Source organism: Theobroma cacao, chromosome 1 (genome assembly GCF_053813885.1).
Source record: "Theobroma cacao isolate CCN51 chromosome 1, ASM5381388v1, whole genome shotgun sequence".
NCBI classification, from domain to species: Eukaryota; Viridiplantae; Streptophyta; class Magnoliopsida; order Malvales; family Malvaceae; genus Theobroma; species Theobroma cacao.
The window spans coordinates 24,819,020-24,840,888 of record NC_142639.1 but is presented as its reverse complement, the minus strand read 5'-3'; the positions used below and the strand labels follow the sequence as shown (position 1 = coordinate 24,840,888).

The 21,869-nt window shown below is 31.2% G+C and overlaps 1 long non-coding RNA gene across 3 annotated transcripts; it reads left to right on the top strand.

The window, feature by feature from the left end:
• The first annotated feature begins 106 nt into the window (after nucleotides 1-106).
• Nucleotides 107-8,538, top strand: LOC148764680 (uncharacterized). Of its 3 annotated transcripts, XR_016023229.1 has the most exons (5): nucleotides 107-242; nucleotides 892-975; nucleotides 1,504-1,571; nucleotides 7,603-7,686; nucleotides 8,215-8,538. It is a non-coding gene; the product is annotated as an uncharacterized LOC148764680 (long non-coding RNA). The 3 variants fall into 3 exon arrangements; XR_016023228.1 differs by lacking the exons at nucleotides 7,603-7,686; nucleotides 8,215-8,538 and having other exon boundaries at nucleotides 1,504-1,775; XR_016023231.1 differs by lacking the exons at nucleotides 107-242; nucleotides 892-975; nucleotides 1,504-1,571 and adding an exon at nucleotides 6,555-6,953.
• The last annotated feature ends 13,331 nt before the right edge of the window (nucleotides 8,539-21,869 follow it).

Here is a 21,869-nt window from a genome sequence, read left to right as displayed (position 1 = left end):
AAAAAATAGGACAAGTGGATGGCTAAAAAAAAAATGAATTAATAAAATATTTAAAATATGAATAAAATAATATTATTTCATTAAACAATAAAAAGGCATAAAAAAAAAAAAATCAGCCCACCCATTCTTCTTCTTCAACATTCGGCCAAGCAAGAAACAAGAGAGAGAAAGGAGAAAACAAAACCCTAGAGAGAGAAAATCAAAGAAAAAGTGTGAATTTTCAAGGAAATTAAGTGAAAAAGGTGAGATTTTTTCTATTAAGCTTGAGTTTTCTTATTCCCAAGCATTTCTCTTTATTTTCCATGATTAAATTACATGTTTTCATGATGAATTCAATTCTGAAAAAATGGGTTAGGAGAGAGAAAGTTGTTGGATTTATTTGATTTTAATTTATGTTAGTGTTTTTAGTTAGTTTAGCATATTTAGAAACAAAACAACAAGAAAAGAATTTATTTTCTCCCCCAACCATTAATGGCTGAATTTACCATGTAGTGAGTGAGGATGAGTTTGATTTTATTCTAGGAGAATTGGTTAAGGAATAATGAATTATGAGCCTAGAAAAATAATGGGAATTTTCGGAGCAAAAATACGAATTTTTACCCATTAGGGGTATTTTCGTAATTTACTGTTGGGACTGATAATTTGCATCACACTGAGGGACATTAAGTTAATTTGGGTGCAATTGAGGTATAAAAACTGAAAAGAATTAAATTGGAGTTTAAACGAACCCGTTAGGAATTTAATCGGGTGATAAGACGAATTAGGCTAATACCGGATTTAGATAGTTACCAGTGCATTTTTGCATTCCATATCATGCATTGGTAGTCCAAATTAGTTTAATTTTGATTTAGTACCAACTTAGTGAAATTCTCGATTTTGTACTGTGTCAAGGTGGTGAGTCCTCCAATAAAGGCAAGAAAATTGCATCCGAGGACCAGTAGACAGAGTGCTTCGAAAGTCTGCATTCTAGACATTGTGAGTAAACTTATTATCGTCTTAATTATCTAGAGTAGTTTTATACAACTATGTGATTTTATGAAAAATGGGTTTAAATGGTAAATTGTTATGTTTTAAGGGAAATTGTGATTTTATAAAATAATTTTATAAATTTTCTGAAAAATCGAATATTGGTTTTGAAAATAGAGTAATTGGAGACTGCTAGTTTGTGTTGCAAATTTATGGTTATGAATTGAATGGCTTATGACAATAAATGAGCATGAATGGCTAAACTGATTTTGGTGTTATAATTATTTATACTGTGTATTCAGCCTTGAGAGGCTAGGTTGCAATAAATTGCCATGACATGCTAGAATGAATTTTATTGATTGGTGGATTATATATTAATTATTTACTGCAGAGGGGGTTCCGTGGACCAGCCTATTAGAGGGGCACGGTAAACTCCATTATATTATTACCTCGAACGGAGAGGCGCGTAGGATATCTCCTGGGGTATAGCTTAGGGTTCACTTCACGCCAAACCACCCTCATTTCCTCACATTTCAGGCTCAAGGAATTCCGTAGTTAGCTGACTTGAACAAGGACCTTCATTTGGACTCGAATCGGTAAAAGCTGTAGGTTTCCAGCTTCCGATGCATTTTGGATAGATATGGGCCCACGTGTCACTGTAAAAGAAATTTTATGCTTTGGTTATTTGCTTTATAGTATATATGAATATAATTATCTTTTACGCTATAAGAATTATGTACCGATAGTTTTATGAAAATTATTTTACAAGAAAATAGTTTATTTTATTGAATATTTTTATCATATTCAAATGGTCAAATTTTCACTTCAAATGAACGTTTTAGATACTTAATTTTTTTTTATCATTAAATATATATTTTCGGCTTACCTACTACATTTTTAGCAAGTTTGGAGGTTTTCGACAAAAATGTCCCTGTGAGCCAAAAAAAAATGTTATGTTATGATTTGGAAACGATTTGTAATCCTTCGTATTTTGATTATTTGATAACTATTGCTCACCGGGGAAGTGCGAAAGCTGATACGAGAGCCTTGCGAGGTTTCGATCGACATTCGGGGTGAAGAATGTTTGTCGAGGCTTCGCGGCGGTTGTCACGGGCTCGATGGGGAGTTCCGGGTCGTGACAATTTAGATTGGTATCAGAGCATGGTTTAAAGATCAGATATTTTGATTTTAAAGCTTTGGATTTTAAAGTTTTTGATTTTAAGGTTGTTTTAAGAAATCTACACTGACACTGCGTGGCCCCAAGTCCAATTAAGTTAAGTTAAGTTAGGTTAGATTGAATAGAATGTATGCATCTACATTTAGAAATCTACCTATTTTTGAGATGCATAAATAATTAAACAATTACTATTTGATTGCATATAGGTTTTGAGGTGCACTGGTGACACATACACCATATCTAGGAGAGAAGGTAGTCCCGACGCCTCTCATAGTATTAGCGAGGGATCGCTAGATTCTACTGCTAAGAGCCGGTGGCAACCCGAACCGAGTAGTCCAAAAAGTACAAATAGTAATAATATTAATGTAAGCATAAGAGGTTCCCTTTTGAGAAAATCTAAGGAACATGTTAAAGAAAGGGGGAAATTAAGGATAGCTGAAGGAGGTATTCGTTCTAGGAAGAGCGTGACAGTAGTCCGACACTTTCCACCAGGCTGTGGGAGAAATGTAAGGGGACAACCAGAAAAGGATAAGGAGAAAGTAACAGTGGCAAGTAAACCTCTTAGAAAAGTGTCAGGTGTACGACATTTTCCTCCCGGTTGTGGAAGAAATGCTGCACCGGTGAGTGATGAAGAATATAGGAGAATACAACAAGCCTGGATTGAAGAACAAAGGAGAAAATCTCAAGAGGAAGAGGATCCATTGATGTGCCTGGATCAGGACAATGAGGAACCTAAAGATGTTTAATACTTTAGTTGAAGTTGTATTGTCATAAATCTAGGCAAGTGTCGTTTAAGGGAAGATGTAGTAGTTACCTGTGTAAAGGAGTTAGGAGTGGCTTTTATTTTGTATGACTCGAACGGAATGTAAAATAGCAGTTTAAATAATTGGATATGTATGGGAATCTTTTAGTATAACAGAGATAAATTGGTAATATAATTATTGAGGAAGGTTATAGAAGGAAGCAATAAGGTCATAAATGACATTCGGAATGGATAATGTGATTAAGTTAATGATTGTAATTTAAGCATGAAGGGGATTATTTAGTGATGTTATGATACTATGAGGTAATAGTCGGGCACAAATATAACCCAATGAAGTTAAATTATGGAATATGGGGAATATAAAATTTTGATTCAGTAAGGATTGTGAGAATAAAATAAGGAGGAAGCTGAGCTGTTTTCGTAGTTAATTATACCGAAAGTCAATAAGATTATTGGAGTATAAGACAAAGAAGATAAATGGGATAAGGATGACAATAAATTTGAGGAAAGTTGTAGATAGTAAGCAACTTATGTGTGGAGTGGTATATTTATCATGAACTTATTACACTGTATGGAAAGGATGTTTTGAGGTGGAATTTTATGAATGTTGATAAACGTCAAAAGATGACATGAGATGAAGGTATTAATCTAGCTTAGTGTGTATGACAAGAAAATAGAAGGTACCTATACTTATGGAACTCATGATATATATCTAAAAGGGAAACCACTGGTTGAGAATGATTGATGTGGTGACTTTAAATGCAAACAAATAGCTTTGATGAGAAAATTTCTAATAGCTACAGTACTTCAACATTGATTGTTCAACGCTATAATGCTCCGAATATCTCACGCCTATGATGCATGAGCAAGATGGGAGTGACACGATATTGAGCTTACAAATTGAATTTTGGTTGTTGGTCATTGTGTTTTGTTATCTGGGAGTCTTAAATATTCTGGAGAATGTTTACCCAAATGAATTGAAAAACTTCTTTATTGCCTTGTATATAGGCATATAATTAAAAGAAAAAAAAATTGAAAGATTCTTGAAATGACTATATTGAGATGAGATACCAAATAATGAAAGTGTGAAGGAAGAATTACGAGACTGGTATAGAAAATCAGTTTATATAGAATATCATTACGAGAATTTGTAATATCTGTTTTCATACAGTAAAATGACAAGGGTTAGTAACAACATGAGGCTAATTGTGTGGCACCCTGGAAACCTATGAAGACGAGTTAAGGATTGAATGGATGAGTACGTATTTATATATCTTTAAGATTAAGTGTTTTAGGAATACATAAACATCTTTGAGAAGAGATTATAATCATACACAGCAAGTATGAAACGTAAAATTTTTAAAACTTGCTGAGAAGCCTAACGGCTAAATCACAAGTTAAGGGATCACATGCTGTGAGACATAAGTTTAAGATAGATATTCCCAAGGAAATACTCAAGAGAAGTTTTGCTCTGGATCTCGTTAAAGCAAGCACTAAGTTATGTGATTATAAAAAGGAAGCTGTAAGCTGAGAGTGATATTAGTATTAATATTGAAAAATACTTAAGGGGAATCTAGTTTTAAGTTTTACAATTTCAAGTACAATTTATAAATTAGTTAAGGAAGAATGGTGTTATGTTCATATGAAGGAGTGGAACAAAGGATGATAGAAGTTGACCTTGAAAATGAAGTTAGATAATGAAACTTTCCTAATATATTATGGAAATTGGAATTCGAAAATGCTTAAGGCATACATGATTCAAATGGGTTTGAGTCTTAAGTGACAAATCAATATCGTAATGCAAGAAAGATACAAGGTAATATAGAGGCATGAAAGATGATTAAGGACAAAAAGGATGACTCTTAGGAATTGTGGTATTGCATGAGATGCAATGATCAAGTTGAGATAAATCTTTGAGGCATCAATAGGATTATAAAGCATACACGTATAATAGATTATAATTCAATGGAGATGACATTGTGATGAATGATATATAGTATAAGGAAACTCAAACATATGGTTGGAAATGATATGAATGATATGAAGTTACACACAAGTATAATAAGAAGGTTGACATGCACTATAAGAATTATTATATTGAAACTAGGATTGGGATACGGATGAATAATGGGGGAATGTAGTCCAAGGCATGTGAACACATGGATTCCTATATTTAAAGAGAGAGGTTGACATTTGAAAATGCATGTATATATGTATATATGAAATTGATAATTTTACTAACTGAAGTGAAGAATGGTTCTCGGTAATTGAGAGATTTTGAAATAGTGTCCAGAGAGGTTAGTGAGCTAAAGTGTTAACAGACATGTAATGAACGATTAAAGTTATGAATGACTTTGAAAGTAAACCTTAAATTGTTTAAGTTTTTAATGGAACTCCATTAAAGGAAGGGTTTGGACCAGTATAAGATGGATGAATCAAGGTTGAGAAAATTGGTATGAAGCAAATTAATAAAACAATGAATAGGTATACATAAGTAAGTATGATATGTGATCGAAATCGGTATAATTGAGATGAAGTTATGGTTCAAATGTAATAATGGTGATAAAGGCATGCTTAGTGTCTAGATATAAGATATCATGGTTGTGAAAAGTATTACTGATCCGATTCCAAAGGATGATAATTGCCGTAAATAAAGCATTTAATTGAACTGAAGGTGAACGAGGGAAATAAATTGAATGTCCCTATAGAAGGAACAAGGAGTAGGATCATAGAAGGAGATTGAAAACGCAACATCGACGGGAATTCGAGGACGAATTCTATTTAAGTGGGGGAGATTGAAATACCCCATACTTTGATATGGTGATAAATAAAGTTGATCGAATGCAAATTGAGGTCAATTAAAATGTTTAGAAGTGATAAAAGACGAAAGGAGTAGTTTAGGATAAAATGTTTCGCAAGTGAGAAAATAATAATAATTTTATCGGGGGAGAATTTGTGAGATAAAAGGCGATTTGGAAGTCAAGTGAGGCATAATAAGGTATTTTTGGTACCAAGGAGACAAGATAAAATTTTTAGAATAAAATAATATTTTATTAATAAAATAATATTAAAATATTAATATTTAGCCGGATGTCGAAGTCAATCAAGAAGGAGGATCATATGGTTGATCCAAGTGGGGGAGAAGATGACAAGCCCGACTCTACAGAAATATTTGTGATGACATACATGTGGTGGATAGCATGTTTACATGCTAAGAGAGTCTTGAAAAATTTACAAAAGTCAGTATTGTACCTAGAGGTACAATAAAGTTGATTTAAGCCTTGAACTAGATCAAATAGAGAATTTACAATGAAATTAAGAATTTTAAAGTCCCAGAATTGGTTAATATGGTGATTCGGAGTTCGAGGATCAATTTGGAGTCAAACTGGAATTTTCGCTATCCAGGGGCAAAATGGTCATTTGCCACCTGGGGACAAAATGGAAATTTTTAGAAAAGATTTTTGGCCCCATTTGACTTATTGGAGTAAGATTTGAGGTTTCGAAGTGAAAAATTTTAATTTCGGTATAATTTGGAGTAAAAGGGTAAAATGGTAATTTTACCATTCGAAATCGAAAATTTAATTTTTTGAAAGGATTTTGATCAAATTTAATTATTTGGAGTGTGAAATGAGTATGAGGAGTGCAAATTATGCATTATGGCAAATTTTCAATTTTTGGGGCAAAAATGTAATTTTTGAAAAGTTCGGGGGCAAAAGTGTAATTTTGAAGAATTTGCTCCACCAAAACTTTGGAAAAATCTGGAAATTTCACTTAAGGCTTGGATAAGTCAAAGGGAATGCATGGTGGAAAAATTAGGACAAATGGATGGCTAGAAAAAACAAATGAATTAATAAAATATTTAAAATATGAATAAAATAATATTATTTCATTAAACAATAAAAAAAGGCATAAAAAAATCAGCCCACCCATTCTTCTTCTTCAACATTCGGCCAAGCAAGAAACAAGAGAGAGAAAGGAGAAAACAAAACCCTAGAGAGAGAAAATCAAAGAAAAAATGTGAATTTTCAAGGAAATTAAGTGAAAAAGGTGAGATTTTTTCTATTAAGCTTGAGTTTTCTTATTCCCAAGCATTTCTCTTTATTTTCCATGATTAAATTACATGTTTTCATGATGAATTCAATTCTGAAAAAATGGGTTAGGAGAGAGAAAGTTGTTGGATTTATTTGATTTTAATTTATGTTAGTGTTTTTAGTTAGTTTAGCATATTTAGAAACAAAACAACAAGAAAAGAATTTATTTTCTCCCCCAACCATTAATGGCTGAATTTACCATGTAGTGAGTGAGGATGAGTTTGATTTTATTCTAGGAGAATTGGTTAAGGAATAATGAATTATGAGCCTAGAAAAATAATGGGAATTTTCGGAGTAAAAATATGAATTTTTACCCACTAGGGGTATTTTCGTAATTTGCTGTTGGGACTGATAATTTGCATCACACTGAGGGACATTAAGTTAATTTTGGTGCAATTGAGGTATAGAAACTGAAAAGAATTAAATTGGAGTTTAAACGAACCCGTTAGGAATTTAATCGGGTGATAAGACGAATTAGGCTAATACCGGATTTAGATAGTTACCAGTGCATTTTTGCATTCCATATCATGCATTGGTAGTCCAAATTAGTTTAATTTTGATTTAGTACCAACTTAGTGAAATTCTCGATTTTGTACTGTGTCAAGGTGGTGAGTCCTCCAATAAAGGCAAGAAAATTGCATCCGAGGACCAGTAGACAGAGTGCTTCGAAAGTCTGCATTCTAGACATTGTGAGTAAACTTATTATCGTCTTAATTATCTAGAGTAGTTTTATACAACTATGTGATTTTATGAAAAATGGGTTTAAATGGTAAATTGTTATGTTTTAAGGGAAATTGTGATTTTATAAAATAATTTTATAAATTTTCTGAAAAATCGAATATTGGTTTTGAAAATAGAGTAATTGGAGACTGCTAGTTTGTGTTGCAAATTTATGGTTATGAATTGAATGGCTTATGACAATAAATGAGCATGAATGGCTAAACTGATTTTGGTGTTATAATTATTTATACTGTGTATTCAGCCTTGAGAGGCTAGGTTGCAATAAATTGCCATGACATGCTAGAATGAATTTTATTGATTGGTGGATTATATATTAATTATTTACTGCAGAGGGGGTTCCGTGGACCAGCCTATTAGAGGGGCACGGTAAACTCCATTATATTATTACCTCGAACGGAGAGGCGCGTAGGATATCTCCTGGGGTATAGCTTAGGGTTCACTTCACGCCAAACCACCCTCATTTCCTCACATTTCAGGCTCAAGGAATTCCGTAGTTAGCTGACTTGAACAAGGACCTTCATTTGGACTCGAATCGGTAAAAGCTGTAGGTTTCCAGCTTCCGATGCATTTTGGATAGATATGGGCCCACGTGTCACTGTAAAAGAAATTTTATGCTTTGGTTATTTGCTTTATAGTATATATGAATATAATTATCTTTTACGCTATAAGAATTATGTACCGATAGTTTTATGAAAATTATTTTACAAGAAAATAGTTTATTTTATTGAATATTTTTATCATATTCAAATGGTCAAATTTTCACTTCAAATGAACGTTTTAGATACTTAATTTTTTTTTATCATTAAATATATATTTTCGGCTTACCTACTACATTTTTAGCAAGTTTGGAGGTTTTCGACAAAAATGACAAAAATGTCCCTGTAAGCAAAAAAAAAAATGTTATGTTATGATTTGGAAACGATTTGTAATCCTTCGTATTTTGATTATTTGATAACTATTGCTCACCGGGGAAGTGCGAAAGCTGATACAAGAGCCTTGCGAGGTTTCGATCGACATTCGGGGTGAAGAATGTTTGTCGAGGCTTCGCGACGGTTGTCACGGGCTCGATGGGGAGTTCCGGGTCGTGACACCATATAAATCAAGTAATCAACTTGGCTTATGAATTTCTTAAAACTTTGGCTCGTGCCAAAACTCATACTCGGTGATACCTTGCGCAGGGCATCCAACCGAGTCCGCCAAGGCTGTTAAAATTTTGTATACATTTAAAATATATTTTTAGTTTGAGAAAATGCAGCCGTTCCTTGGCGTTGGCTGAGTTCCCCTTCACGTGGTGGTTTGGCGTGAAGTGAACCCTAAGCTATACCCCAGGAGATACCCTACACGCCTTTCCGTTCGAGGTAATAATATAATGGAGTTTACTGTGCCCCTCTAATAGGCTGGTCCACGGAACCCCCTCTGCAGTAAATAATTAATATATAATCCACCAATCAATAAAATTCATTCTAGCATGACATGGCAATTTATCGCAACCTAGCCTCTCAAGGCTGAATACACAGTATAAATAATTCTAACACCGAAATTAATTTAGCCATTCATGCTCATTTATTGTCATAAGCCATTCAATTCAAAACCATAAATTTACAACACAAACTAGTAGTCTCCAATTACTCTATTTTCAAAACCAATATTCGATTTTTTAGAAAATTTATAAAATCATTTTATAAAATTACAATTTCTCTTAAAACATAGCAATTTACCATTTAAACCCATTTTTCATAAAATCACACAGTTGTATAAAACTACTCTAGATAATTAAGACGATAATAAGTTTACTCACAGTATTAGGAGTAGAAATACTCCTATCTTCCGCCCTCGGGTGCAGTCTCTTACCCGAAACAATTGACTCACCACCTATCCATAATCTATGACACAAAATTCAATAAATTGTGTCAATTTATCATAAATTATTTCAGGCTCTTATCCATGCGTATGCACTCGATAGGATTTGAAATGTTTAAACAATCGCTTAATTGCGGTGTCCGACCTAACTCGCCTATACACGGTGTAAAGTCCTAAAATCCCCAATTCGACTCCAATTCCATCCATTTCAATTTCAATTATCCAATTATATCCACAATACCTCAATGACTGTGAATTTGGTCCAATTTATCAGTTCGGACTATAAATTACGCTTTTACCCCTAGTGGGTAAAAATTTCAATTTATTGCACCGAAAATTCTCATTTAATTTCCAATCTCATAATTCATCATTTTTCCACCCAATTCTCTTAAAATAAAGTCAACCTCATCCTCACATACCATTGGCTAGATTCGGCCTAGAGAAATTCATGGAGAAGATAAATATTTTTCTTGTTGTTTTACTCATAAACATGCTACACTAACACTAAACACTAACATAGCTCAAAATCAAATTTATCTAACAACTTTCCCACTTTAAACCCATATGACCAGAATTGAAATCATCCTCAAATCACATGATTCAACCATGGAAAATGATGGGAAATGCATGGGAAAGGTAAAGCACAAGACAAATTTAAGAAATGTTACCTTTTTTCACTTGATTTTTGAATTTCCACCTATTTTCCCTTTAAATTTCTGGGCTAGGGTTTTATTTTCTCCTTTCTCTCTCTTGTTTCTTGCTTGGCCGAATGTTGAAGAAGAAGAATGGGTGGGCTGATTTTTTTATGCCTTTTTTATTAGTTTAATGAAATAACATTATTTTATTCATATTTTGAATATTTTATTAATTCATTTTTTTTCTAGCCATCCACTTGTCCTACTTTTTCCACCATGCATTCCCTTTGACTTATCTAAGTCTTAAGTGAAATTTCCAGATTTTTCCAAAGTTTTGGTGGAGCAAATTTTTCAAAATTACACTTTTGCCCCTGAACTTTTCAAAAATTACATTTTTATCCCAAAAATTGAAAATTTTCCATAATGCATAATTTTCACTCCTCATACTCATTTCACACTCCAAATAATTAAATTTGATCAAAATCCTTTCAAAAATTAAATTTTCGATTCCGGATGATAAAATTACCATTTTACCCTTTTACTCCAAATTATACCGAAATTAAAATTTTTTACTTCTAAACCTCAAATCTTACTCCAATAAGTCAAATGGGGCTAAAAATCTTTTCTAAAAATTCTCATTTTGTCCCCAGGTGGCAAATGACCATTTTGCCCTTAGATAGTGAAAATTTTGGTTTGACTCCAAATTGATCCTCGAACTCCGAATCACCATATTAAACCATTCTGGGACTTTAAAATTCTTAATTTCATCGTAAATTCTCTATTTGATCTAGTTCGAGGCTTAAATCAATTTTATTGTACCTCTAGGTACAATACCGAATTTTGTAAATTTTTTGGGACTCTCTTAGCATGCGAACATGCTATCCATCACATGTATGTCATGATAAATATTTTTAGAGTCGGGCTTGTCATCTTCTCCCCCACTTGGATCAACCATATGATCCTTCTTCTTGATTGACTTCGACATCCGATTAAATATTAATATTTTAAAAATTTTATCTTGTCTCCTCGGTACCTGAAATACCTTATTATGCCTCACTTGACTTCTGAATCACCCTTTTATCTCACAAATTCTCTTTCGATAAAATTATTATTATTTTATTGTTATTTTCTCACATGCGAAATATTTTATCATAAACTACTCCTTTCGTCTCTTATCACTTTTAAACATTTTAATTAACTTCAATTTGCATTCACTCAACTTTATTTATCACCATATCAAAGTATGGGGTATTTCATTTTGTTTAAACGGATTATAATTAAGTGTTTACTCGAGAAACGTGAGGTTAAAACCCTCTATTGGTAGGAAAAGTCCACTTATAGTCACTCATGCTTTCGAAAGCCTCATTACTCGCTTTAAATAGGTTTATAATCTCATTATCGATTTTGAGTTAAATTTTTTTGCATTTTTTTTTACAAAACATTATAATTGAGTGTTTACTCTGAAAACGTGAGGTTAAAACCCCCTGTTGATAGGAAAAGTCCATTTATAGTCATTCATGACTTGAAAAGCTTCATTACTCGCTTTAAATTGTTTATAATCTCATTATTGATTTTAAGTTGAATTTTTTTACATTTTTTGTTTAAACGGATTATAATTAAGTGTTTACTCGGGAAACGTGAGGTTAAAACCCTCTATTGGTAGGAAAAGTCCACTTATAGTCACCCATGCCTTCGAAAGCCTCATTACTCGCTTTAAATAGGTTTATAATCTCATTATTGATTTTAAGTTAAATTTTTTTGCATTTTTTGTTAAAAAAGATTATAATTGAGTGTTTACTCGGAAAACGTGAGGTTAAAACCCCCCGTTGATAGGAAAAGTCCATTTATAGTCATTCATGACTTGAAAAGCTTCATTGCTCGCTTTAAAAATGTTTATAACCTCACTATTGATTTTAAGTTGAATTTTTTTACATTTTTTGTTTAAACGGATTATAATTAAGTGTTTACTCGGGAAACGTGAGGTTAAAACCATCTGTTGGTAGGAAAAGTCCATTTATAGTCACCCATGCCTTCGAAAGCCTCATTACTCGCTTTAAATAGGTTTATAATCTCATTATTGATTTTAAGTTGAATTTTTTTACATTTTTGGTTTAAATAGATTCTAATTGAGTGTTTACTCTGGAAACGTGAGGTTAAAACCTCCCGTTGATAGGAAATGTCCATTTCTAGTCATTCATGACTTGAAAAGCTTCATTACTCGCTTTAAAATGTTTATAATCTCATTATTGATTTTAAGTTGAATTTTTTTACATTTTTTGTTTAAACGGATTATAATTGAGTGTTTACTCGAAAAACGTGAGGTTAAAACCCCCCGTTGATGGGAAAAGTCCATTTATAGACATTCATGACTTGAAAAGCTTCATTACTCGCTTTAAAATGTTTATAATCTCATTATTGATTTTAAGTTGAATTTTTTTACATTTTTTATTTAAACGAATTATAATTAAGTGTTTACTCGGGAAATGTGAGGTTAAAACCATCTGTTGGTAGGAAAAGTCCGTTTATAGTCACCCATGCCTTCGAAAGCCTCATTACTCGCTTTAAATAGGTTTATATTCTCATTATTGATTTTAAGTTGAATTTTTTTACATTTTTGGTTCAAACAGATTATAATTACGTGTTTAGTCAGGAAAAGTGAGGTTAAAATCCCCCGTTGATAGGAAATGTCCATTTATAGTCATTCATGACTTGAAAAGCTTCATTACTCGCTTTAAAAATGTTTATAATCTAATTATTGATTTTAAGTTGAATTTTTTTACATTTTTTGTTTAAACGGATTATAATTGAGTGTTTACTCGGAAAACGTGAGGTTAAAACCCCCCGTTGATAGGAAAAGTCCATTTATAGTCATTCATGACTTGAAAAGCTTCATTACTCGCTTTAAAATGTTTATAATCTCATTATTGATTTTAAGTTGAATTTTTTTACATTTTTTGCTTAAACGGATTATAATTAAGTGTTTACTCGGGAAACGTGAGGTTAAAACCCTCTATTGGTAGGAAAAGTTCACTTATAGTCACTCATGCCTTCGAAAGCCTCATTACTCGCTTTAAATAGGTTTATAATCTCATTATTGATTTTAAGTTAAATTTTTTTGCATTTTTTGTTAAAAAAGATTATAATTGAGTGTTTACTCGGAAAACGTGAGGTTAAAATCCCCCGTTGATAGGAAAAGTCAATTTATAGTCATTCATGACTTGAAAAGCTTCATCGCTCGCTTTAAAAATGTTTATAATCTCACTATTGATTTTAAGTTGAATTTTTTTACATTTTTTGTTTAAACGGATTATAATTAAGTGTTTACTCGGAAACGTGAGGTTAAAACCCTTTGTTGGTAGGAAAAGTCCGTTTATAGTCACCCATGCCTTCGAAAGCCTCATTACTCGCTTTAAATAGGTTTATAATCTCATTATTGATTTTAAGTTGAATTTTTTTACATTTTTTGTTTAAACAGATTATAATTGAGTTTTTACTCAGGAAACGTGAGGTTAAAACCCCCCGTTGATAGGAAAAGTCCATTTATAGTCATTCATGACTTCAAAAGCTTCATTACTCGCTGTAAAAATGTTTATAATCTCATTATTGATTTTTAGTTGAATTTTTTTACATTTTTTGTTTAAACCGATTATAATTAAGTGTTTACTCGGGAAAAAAGAGGTTAAAACCCTATGTTAGTAGGAGAAGTCCATTTATAGTCACCCATGCCTTCGAAAGCCTCATTACTCGCTTTAAATAGGTTTATAATCTCGTTATTGATTTTAAGTTTAATTTTTTTGTATTTTTTGTTAAAAAAGATTATAATTGAGTGTTTACTCAAAAAACGTGAGGTTAAAACCCCCCGTTGATAGGAAAAGTCCATTTATAGTCATTCATGACTTGAAAAGCTTCATTACTTGCTTTAAAATGTTTATAATCTCGTTATTGATTTTAAGTTGAATTTTTTTACTTTTTTTGTTTAAACGAATTATAATTAAGTGTTTACTCGGGAAACGTTAGGTTAAAACCCTCTGTTGGTAGGAAAAGTCCGTTTATAGTCACCCATGCCTCTGAAAGCTTCATTACTCGCTTTAAATAGGTTTATAATCTCATTATTGATTTTAAGTTGGATTTTTTTACACTTTTTGTTTAAACAGATTATAATTGAGTGTTTACTCTGGAAACGTGAGGTTAAAACCTCCCGTTGATAGGAAATGTCCATTTCTAGTCATTCATGACTTGAAAAGCTTCATTACTCGCTTTAAAATGTTTATAATCTCATTATTGATTTTAAGTTGAATTTTTTTACATTTTTTGTTTAAACGGATTATAATTGAGTGTTTACTCGAAAAACGTGAGGTTAAAACCCCCCGTTGATGGGAAAAGTCCATTTATAGACATTCATGACTTGAAAAGCTTCATTACTCGCTTTAAAATGTTTATAATCTCATTATTGATTTTAAGTTGAATTTTTTTACATTTTTTATTTAAACGAATTATAATTAAGTGTTTACTCAGGAAATGTGAGGTTAAAACCATCTGTTGGTAGGAAAAGTCCGTTTATAGTCACCCATGCCTTCGAAAGCCTCATTACTCGCTTTAAATAGGTTTATATTCTCATTATTGATTTTAAGTTGAATTTTCTTACATTTTTGGTTGAAACAGATTATAATTGCGTGTTTACTCAGGAAAAGTGAGGTTAAAATCCCCCGTTGATAGGAAATGTCCATTTATAGTCATTCATGACTTGAAAAGCTTCATTACTCGCTTTAAAAATGTTTATAATCTAATTATTGATTTTAAGTTGAATTTTTTTACATTTTTTGTTTAAACGGATTATAATTGAGTGTTTACTCGGAAAACGTGAGGTTAAAACCCCCCGTTGATAGGAAAAGTCCATTTATAGTCATTCATGACTTGAAAAGCTTCATTACTCGCTTTAAAATGTTTATAATCTCATTATTGATTTTAAGTTGAATTTTTTTACATTTTTTGCTTAAACGGATTATAATTAAGTGTTTACTCGGGAAACGTGAGGTTAAAACCCTCTATTGGTAGGAAAAGTTCACTTATAGTCACTCATGCCTTCGAAAGCCTCATTACTCGCTTTAAATAGGTTTATAATCTCATTATTGATTTTAAGTTAAATTTTTTTGCATTTTTTGTTAAAAAAGATTATAATTGAGTGTTTACTCGGAAAACGTGAGGTTAAAATCCCCCGTTGATAGGAAAAGTCAATTTATAGTCATTCATGACTTGAAAAGCTTCATCGCTCGCTTTAAAAATGTTTATAATCTCACTATTGATTTTAAGTTGAATTTTTTTACATTTTTTCTTTAAACGGATTATAATTAAGTGTTTACTCGGAAACGTGAGGTTAAAACCCTCTGTTGGTAGGAAAAGTCCGTTTATAGTCACCCATGCCTTCGAAAGCCTCATTACTCGCTTTAAATAGGTTTATAATCTCATTATTGATTTTAAGTTGAATTTTTTTACATTTTTTGTTTAAACAGATTATAATTGAGTTTTTACTCAGGAAACGTGAGGTTAAAACCCCCCGTTGATAGGAAAAGTCCATTTATAGTCATTCATGACTTCAAAAGCTTCATTACTCGCTGTAAAAATGTTTATAATCTCATTATTGATTTTTAGTTGAATTTTTTTACATTTTTTGTTTAAACCGATTATAATTAAGTGTTTACTCGGGAAAAAAGAGGTTAAAACCCTATGTTAGTAGGAGAAGTCCATTTATAGTCACCCATGCCTTCGAAAGCCTCATTACTCGCTTTAAATAGGTTTATAATCTCGTTATTGATTTTAAGTTTAATTTTTTTGTATTTTTTGTTAAAAAAGATTATAATTGAGTGTTTACTCAAAAAACGTGAGGTTAAAACCCCCCGTTGATAGGAAAAGTCCATTTATAGTCATTCATGACTTGAAAAGCTTCATTACTTGCTTTAAAATGTTTATAATCTCGTTATTGATTTTAAGTTGAATTTTTTTACTTTTTTTGTTTAAACGGATTAGAATTAAGTGTTTACTCGGGAAACGTGAGGTTAAAACCCTCTATTGGTAGGAAAAGTCCACTTATAGTCACCCATGCTTTCGAAAGCCTCATTACTCGCTTTCAATAGGTTTATAATCTCATTATTGATTTTAAGTTGAATTTTTTTACATTTTTTGTTAAAAAAGATTACAATTGAGTGTTTACTGGAAAACGTGAGGTTAAAACCCCCCGTTGATAGGAAAAGTCCATTTATAGTCTTTCATGACTTGAAAAGCTTCATTACTCGCTTTAAAATGTTTATAATCTCATTATTGATTTTAAGTTGAATTTTTTTACATTTTTTGTTTAAACGGATTATAATTAAGTGTTTACTCGGGAAACGTGAGGTTAAAACCCTCTATTGGTAGGAAAAGTCTACTTATAGTCACCCATGTCTTCGAAAGCCTCATTACTCGCTTTAAATAGGTTTATAATCTCATTATTGATTTTAAGTTAAATTTTTTTATATTTTTTGTTAAAAAAGATTATGATTGAGTGTCTACTCGAAAAACGTGAGGTTAAAACCCCCCGTTGATAGGAAAAGTCCATTTATAGTCATTCTTGACTTGAAAAGCTTCATTACTCGCTTTAAAATGTTTATAATCTCATTATTGATTTTAAGTTGAATTTTTTTACATTTTTTGTTTAAACGATTTATAATTAAGTGTTTACTCGGGAAACGTGAGGTTAAAACCCTCTGGTTGTATGAAAAGTCCGTTTATAGTCACCCATGCCTTCGAAACCCTCATTACTCGCTTTAAATAGGTTTATAATCTCATTATTGATTTTAAGTTGAATTTTTTTACATTTTTTGTTTAAACAGATTATAATTGAGTGTTTACTCAGGAAACGTGAGGTTAAAACCTACCGTTGATAGGAAAAGTCCATTTATGACTTGGAAAGCTTCATTACTCGCTTTAAAAATGTTTATAATCTCATTGTTGATTTTAAGTTGAATTTTTTACATTTTTTTCTTAAACGGATTATAATTGAGTGTTTACTCGAAAAACATGAGGTTAAAACCCCCCGTTGATAGGAAAAGTCCATTTATCGTCATTCATGACTTGAAAAGCTCCATTACTCGCTTTAAAATGTTTATAATCTCATTATTGATTTTAAGTTGAATTTTTTAACATTTTTTGTTTAAACGGATAATAATTAAGTGTTTACTCGGGAAACGTGAGGTTAAAACCCTCTATTGGTAGGAAAAGTCCATTTATAGTCACCCATCCCTTCGAAAGCCTCATTACTCGCTTTAAATAGGTTTATAATCTCATTATTTATTTTAAGTTCAATTTTTTTACATTTTTTGTTAAAGAAGATTATAATTGAGTGTTTACTCGAAAAACGTGAGGTTAAAACCCCCCATTGATAGGAAAAGTCCATTTATAGTCATTCATGACTAGAAAGGTTTCATTATTCGCTTTAAAATGTTTATAATCTCATTATTGATTTTAAGTTGAATTTTTTTACATTTTTTGTTTAAACGAATTATAATTGAGTGTTTACTCGGGAAACGTGAGGTTAAAACCCTCTATTGGTAGGAAAAGTCCGTTTATAGTCACCCATACCTTCGAAAGCCCCATGACTCGCTTTAAATAGGTTTATAATCTCATTATTGATTTTAAGTTGAATTTTTTTACATTTTTTATTTAAACGGATTATAATTGAGTGATTACTCAGGAAACGAGAGGTTAAAACCCCCCGTTGATAGAAAAAGTCCATTTATAGTCGTTCATGACTTCAAAAGCTTCATTACTCGCTTTAAAAATGTTTATAATCTCATTATTAATTTTAAGTTGAATTTTTTAATATTTTTTATTTAAACGGATTATAATTAAGTGTTTACTCGGCAAACGTGAGGTTAAAACCCTCTATTGGTAGGAAAAGTCCACTTATAGTCTCTCATGCCTTCGAAAGCCTCATTACTCGCTTTAAATAGGTTTATAATCTCATTTTTGATTTTAAGTTAAATTTTTTTGCATTTTTTGTTAAAAAAGATTATAATTGAGTGTTAAATTGGAAAACGTGAGGTTAAAACCCCCCGTTGATAGGAAATGTCCATTCATAGTCATTCATGACTTGAAAAGCGTCATTACTCGCTTTAAAATGTTTATAATCTTATTATTGATTTTAAGTTGAATTTTTTTACATTTTTTGTTTAAACGAATTATAATTAATTATTTACTCAGGAAAGGTGAGGTTAAAACCCTTTATTGGTAGAAAAAGTCCGTTTATAGTCACCCATGCCTTCGAAAGCGTCATTACTCGCTTTAAATAGGTTTATAATCTCATTATTGATTTTAAGTTGAATTTTTTTACATTTTTTGTTTAAACAGATTATAATAGAGTGTTTACTCAGGAAACGTGAGGTTAAAACCCCCTGTTGATAGGAAAAGTCCATTTATAGTCATTCATGAGTTGAAAAGCTTCATTACTCACCTTAAAAATGTTTATAATCTCGTTATTGATTTTAAGTTGAATTTTTTTACATTTTTTGTTTAAACGGATTAGAATTGAGTGTTTACTCGGAAAACGTGAGGTTAAAACCCCCCGTTGATAGGAGAAGTCCATTTATAGTCATTCATGACTTGAAAAGCTTCATTACTCGCTTTAAAATGTTTATAATCTCATTATTGATTTTAAGTTGAATTTTTTTACATTTTTTGTTTAAACGGATTATAATTAATTGTTTACTCGAGAAACGTGAGGTTAAAACCCTCTGTTAGTAGGAAAAGTCTATTTATGGTCACCCATGCCTTCGAAAGCCTCATTACTCGCTTTAAATAGGTTTATAATCTCATTATTTATTTTAAGTTAAATTTTTTTACATTTTTTGTTAAAAAAGATTATGATTGAGTGTTTACTCGGAAAACGTGAGGTTAAAACCCCCCGTTGATAGGAAAAGTCCATTTATAGTCATTCATGACTTGAAAAGCTTCATTACTCGCTTAAAAATGTTTATAATCTCATTATTGATTTTAAGTTGAATTTTTTTTACATTTTTTGTTTAAACGAATTATAATTAATTGTTTACTCGGGAAACGTGAGGTTAAAACCCTCTAGTGGTAGGAAATGTCCGTTTATAGTCACCCATTCCTTCGAAAGCGTCATTACTCGCTTTAAATAGGTTTATAATCTCATTATTGATTTTAAGTTGAATTTTTTTACATTTTTTGTTTAAACATATTATAATTGAGTGTTTACTCAGGAAACGTGAGGTTAAAACCCCCCGTTGATAGGAAAAGTCCATTTATAGTCATTCATGAGTTGAAAAGCTTCATTACTCGCCTTAAAAATGTTTATAATCTCACTATTGATTTTAAGTTGAATTTTTTTACATTTTTTGTTTAAACTGATTATAATTAAGTGTTTACTCGAGAAACGTGAGGTTAAAACCCTCTGTTAGTAGGAAAAGTCCATTTATGGTCACCCATGCCTTCGAAAGCCTCATTACTCACTTAAAAATGTTTATAATCTCACTATTGATTTTAAGTTCAATTTTTTTACATTTTTTGTTTAAACCAATTATAATTAAGTGTTTACTCGGGAAACGTGAGGTTAAAACCCTCTGTTGGTAGGAAAAGTCCGTTTATAGTCACCCATGCCGTCGAAAGCTTCATTACTCGCTTTAAATAGGTTTATAATCTCATTATTGATTTTAAGTTGAATTTTTTTACATTTTTTGTTAAAAAAGATTACAATTGAGTGTTTACTGGAAAAACGTGAAGTTAAAACCCCCCGTTGATAGGAAAAGTCCATTTATATTCATTCATGACTTGAAAAGCTTCATTACTCGCTTTAAAATGTTTATAATCTCATTATTGATATTAAGTTGAATTTTTTTACATTTTTTGTTTAAACGGATTATAAATAAGTGTTTACTCGGGAAACGTGAGGTTAAAACCCTCTATTGGTAGGAAAAGTCTACTTATAGTCACCCATGTCTTTGAAATCCTCATTACTCGCTTTAAATAGGTTTATAATCTCATTATTGATTTTAAGTTAAATTTTTTTGCATTTTTTGTTAAAAAAGATTATGATTGAGTGTTTACTCGGAAAACGTGAGGTTAAAACCCCCCGTTGATAGGAAAAGTCCATTTATAGTCATTCATGACTTGAAAAGCTTCATTACTCGCTTTAAAATGTTTATAATCTCATTATTGATTTTAAGTTGAATTTTTTTACATATTTTGTTTAAACGGATTATAATTAAGTGTTTACTCGGGAAACGTGAGGTTAAAACCCTCTATTGGTAGGAAAAGTCTACTTATAGTCACCCATGTCTTCGAAAGCCTTATTACTCGCTTTAAATAGGTTTATAATCTCATTATTGATTTTAAGTTAAATTTTTTTACATTTTGTGTTAGAAAAGATTATGATTGAGTGTCTACTCGAAAAACGTGAGGTTAAAACCCCCCGTTGATAGGAAAAGTCCATTTATAGTCATTCTTGACTTGAAAAGCTTCATTACTCGCTTTAAAATGTTTATAATCTCATTATTGATTTTAAGTTGAATTTTTTTACATTTTTTGTTTAAACGATTTATAATTAAGTGTTTACTCGGGAAACGTGAGGTTAAAACCCTCTGTTGGTATGAAAAGTCCGTTTATAGTCACCCATGCCTTCGAAAGCCTCATTACTCGCTTTACATAGGTTTATAATCTCATTATTGATTTTAAGTTGAATTTTTTTACATTTTTTGTTTAAACATATTATAATTGATTGTTTACTCAGGAAACGTGAGGTTAAAACCCCCCGTTGATAGGAAAAGTCCATTTATAGTCATTTATGACTTGAAAAGCTTCATTACTCGCTTTAAAAATGTTTATAATCTCATTGTTGATTTTAAGTTGAATTTTTTTACATTTGTTTCTTAAACGGATTATAATTGAGTGTTTACTCGGAAAACATGAGGTTAAAACCCCCCGTTGATAGGAAAAGTCCATTTATAGTCATTCATGACTTGAAAAGCTTCATTACTCGCTTTAAAATGTTTATAATCTCATTATTGATTTTAAGTTGAATTTTTTTACATTTTTTGTTTAAACGGATTATAATTAAGTGTTTACTTGGGAAACGTGAGGTTAAAACCCTCTATTGGTAGGAAAAGTCCATTTATAGTCACCCATCCCTTCGAAAGCCTCATTACTCGCTTTAAATAGGTTTATAATCTCATTATTGATTTTAAGTTAAATTTTTTTACATTTTTTGTTAAAAAAGATTATGATTGAGTGTCTACTCGAAAAACGTGAGGTTAAAACCCCCCGTTGATAGGAAAAGTCCATTTATAGTCATTCTTGACTTGAAAAGCTTCATTACTCGCTTTAAAATGTTTATAATATCATTATTGATTTTAAGTTGAATTTTTTTACATTTTTTGTGTAAACGGATTATAATTAAGTGTTTACTTGGGAAACCTTAGGTTAAAACCCTCTATTGATAGGAAAAGTCTATCTATAATCACCCATTTCTTCGAAAGCCCCATTACTCGCTTTAAATAGGTTTATAATCTCATTATTGATTTTAAGTTGAATTTTTTTACATTTTTTGTTTAAATGGATTATAATTGAGTGATTACTCAGGAAACGAG